The sequence below is a fragment of the Pieris brassicae genome, unplaced genomic scaffold, assembly GCF_905147105.1.
Source record: "Pieris brassicae unplaced genomic scaffold, ilPieBrab1.1, whole genome shotgun sequence".
Lineage (NCBI taxonomy): Eukaryota > Metazoa > Arthropoda > Insecta > Lepidoptera > Pieridae > Pieris > Pieris brassicae.
The window spans coordinates 37,501-41,293 of NW_025575887.1; the positions used below are offsets into that span (position 1 = coordinate 37,501).

Consider the following 3,793-nt stretch of genomic DNA (forward strand, 5'->3'; position numbering starts at 1 on the left):
TCTTTTCTTCAAATAAACCCACATTGCCATTTCTCTGAGCGTGTGCTGCGAGCTTCAACGAGAAACATTCGGCGCGAAACTGTCGAGCGGCCGGCCGTCGCGCGCCGCACCTGTACGAGAAACATTTTCCTCTGACGTTGCATCGGAATAATTATTATAATTCATTATTATACATACATACATACATACATACATACATACATACATATTATTAATAAATATAATTGTTTTTTTTGTTTTTTCTTTTCTTCAAATAAACCCACATTGCCATTTCTCTGAGCGTGTGCTGCGAGCTTCAACGAGAAACATTCGGCGCGAAACTGTCGAGCGGCCGGCCGTCGCGCGCCGCACCTGTACGAGAAACATTTTCCTCTGACGTTGCATCGGAATAATTATTATAATTCATTATTATACATACATACATACATACATACATACATACATATTATTAATAAATTAATTTTTTTTTTTTTTTTTTTTTTTTTCTTCAAATAAACCCACATTGCCATTTCTCTGAGCGTGTGCTGCGAGCTTCAACGAGAAACATATCTATCAATACAAATGTCTATGCAAAAAAAAGAAAACAAACAAAATCATATCAGTCAATAAAATAAATAATAATATTTTTTTACTACTACTACTAGTACTACTACGTGCTACTACTGCACGCCAATACACATACATAATAAAATGAAAAATCGTCTCTCTCTCGCTCGCTCTACGAGAAACATTCGACGTCCGCTCCAATGCCGACGCGGACTATTGCTCTCGGTATAGATGTGGAGCGAAACAGTCGTGCGCACAGCGTCGACTCGTTCTCGTTGCCGCGCGTCGTTCGTCTCAAATAGACACGAACGACGGACGAGAGAGAATGTGTTCTTGTTTTTGTGTTTGTGCGAAGTGTGAGAATATTATATACATATATTCGCGCATGGATGATATAGATATGGGTATGGATTTTCGGAGGAAATTATATCAAATTCGTATTTCGAATGCGAGACCGCCGAGATCTTTCCCAGCTCTCTCTCTCTCTGTGTGTGTGGTGTATAGTACATTTTATATATCTCTCTTGTGTCAACACAAAATAACAAAGAATATACATACTACTCCTCCTCATATTTTATATAATATAATATAAAATTATATTATAGCACCGCGTTCGCAGACCGTATGGTGATGTTACCAATCGACCAAGATTTGGGACCGTCTCCCCCGGTGTTATCTGTGATGTTAAAAGAATACGCTTCTAGGCACACCTCAACGCAGGGCGCCTAGCGTGTTCGACACGTGCGCGGTCGCCACGGCGACCGTATATGGAAAGAATGTATAAAAGAGGACGCACACGCGCCCATCGTCGAAACGGTGTGCGCAGCGTCGTGTTGGAATTTATCCCTCAAGCTCCGGGCGTTGATCGTATCTAGTGCGAATCATGCGTGTGTGTGCGCATGTAATTGCCAGCCGAGTTTTAATATGTTTACAATAACGTATTGAATAAAAATTGAGAAGTTGCGTTTAGATGAATGTTCAATTTTCAAATTGTCACAACATCGATTCCCGCCCGCGGGGTCGTGTTCGTTGCAGTTTTATGTCCCTCACAGTGGTCGAGCATCGTTGTACATCACCTCGTTGCGAGATCGTGACGGGACGGCCGCTCGTAGACCGGTCAAAGTTAGTCTATCGATATGAAGCGCGAACGTCGCGTCGCGTGCAAATTCGACGCGTTACGTTCACGCGTGTCGAGAAGGCGCGCGCGCAAGCGCGCGCCCCTCGACGCCGCCGAGCCAGCGGCTCGCCGAAGCCGCGTGACCGCGGTGTAGGCGTGTCGTTTGCGTAAGCAGCTCCCTGGTTGATCCTGCCAGTAGTTATATGCTTGTCTCAAAGATTAAGCCATGCATGTCTCAGTGCAAGCCGTATTAAGGCGATACCGCGAATGGCTCAATATATCAGTTTTGGTTCCTTAGATCTTACTCAGTTACTTGGATAACTGTGGTAATTCTAGAGCTAATACATGCAATCAGAACTCTGACCAGTGATGGGATGAGTGCTTTTATTAGATCAAAACCAATCGGCGGAGGGCCATGCGTCCGAAGTCGTTAATTTTGATGAATCTGGATAACTTTTGCCGATCGCACGGTCCAGTACCGGCGACGCATCTTTCAAATGTCTGCCTTATCAACTTTCGATGGTAGTTTCTGCGACTACCATGGTTGTCACGGGTAACGGGGAATCAGGGTTCGATTCCGGAGAGGGAGCCTGAGAAACGGCTACCACATCCAAGGAAGGCAGCAGGCGCGCAAATTACCCACTCCCGGCACGGGGAGGTAGTGACGAAAAATAACGATACGGGACTCTTACGAGGCCTCGTAATCGGAATGAGTACACTTTAAATATTTTAACGAGGAACAATTGGAGGGCAAGTCTGGTGCCAGCAGCCGCGGTAATTCCAGCTCCAATAGCGTATACTAAAATTGTTGCGGTTAAAAAGCTCGTAGTTGCATTTGTGCGCCGCGCTGTCGGTGCACCGCATCCGCGGTGATACTGACACGTCTGCGGAGCATATCGTCGGTGAGCCGGCGGTAAAACGCCGGTTCAATATCAAAATCCTATCGCGGTGCTCTTCGGTGAGTGTCGAGGTGGGCCGACAATTTTACTTTGAACAAATTAGAGTGCTCAAAGCGGGCTCAAAATGCCGCTTGAATATTTCGTGCATGGAATAATAGAATATGATCTCGGTTCTATTTTGTTGGTTTTCAGAACTCCGAGGTAATGATTAATAGGGATAACTGGGGGCATTCGTATTGCGACGTTAGAGGTGAAATTCTTGGATCGTCGCAAGACGAACATCAGCGAAAGCATTTGCCAAAGGTGTTTTCATCAATCAAGAACGAAAGTTAGAGGTTCGAAGGCGATTAGATACCGCCCTAGTTCTAACCGTAAATATGTCATCTAGCGATCCGCCGACGTTACTACAATGGCTCGGCGGGCAGCTTCCGGGAAACCAAAGATTTTGGACTCCGGGGGGAGTATGGTTGCAAAGCTGAAACTTAAAGGAATTGACGGAAGGGCACCACCAGGAGTGGAGCCTGCGGCTTAATTTGACTCAACACGGGAAATCTCACCAGGCCCGGACACCGGAAGGATTGACAGATTAACAGCTCTTTCTTGATTCGGTGGGTGGTGGTGCATGGCCGTTCTTAGTTGGTGGAGCGATTTGTCTGGTTAATTCCGGTAACGAACGAGACTCTAGCCTGCTAAATAGGCGTCGTCATTCAAGGTGTGCGCGACTCTCGGGGAGCGCAACTCACTGGCGACGTATTAAAATTCTTCTTAGAGGGACCGGCGGCTTCGAGCCGCACGAGATTGAGCAATAACAGGTCTGTGATGCCCTTAGATGTCCTGGGCCGCACGCGCGCTACACTGAAGGAATCAACATGTTCTCCCTGGCCTAGAGGCCCGGGCAACCCGTTGAAACTCCTTCGTGCTGGGGATTGGGGTTTGCAATTATCCCCCATAAACGAGGAATTCCTAGTAAGCGCGAGTCATAAGCTCGCGTTGATTACGTCCCTGCCCTTTGTACACACCGCCCGTCGCTACTACCGATTGAATGATTTAGTGAGGTCTTCGGACCGACACGCGGTGGCCTCACGGCCGTCGGCGTTGCTGGGAAGTTGACCAAACTTGATCATTTAGAGGAAGTAAAAGTCGTAACAAGGTTTCCGTAGGGGAACCTGCGGAAGGATCATTACGTTGGTTTTTTCTTTTTGTTTTGTTGTTGTCAAAGACTCGCAAAAAA

At 46.6% G+C, this 3,793-nt stretch overlaps 1 non-coding gene across 1 annotated transcript; it reads left to right on the forward strand.

The window, feature by feature from the left end:
• Nucleotides 1-1,839: 1,839 nt before the first annotated feature.
• On the forward strand, nt 1,840-3,745 carry LOC123719135. Its single transcript, XR_006755201.1, has one exon. It is a non-coding gene; the product is annotated as a small subunit ribosomal RNA (ribosomal RNA).
• The last annotated feature ends 48 nt before the right edge of the window (nt 3,746-3,793 follow it).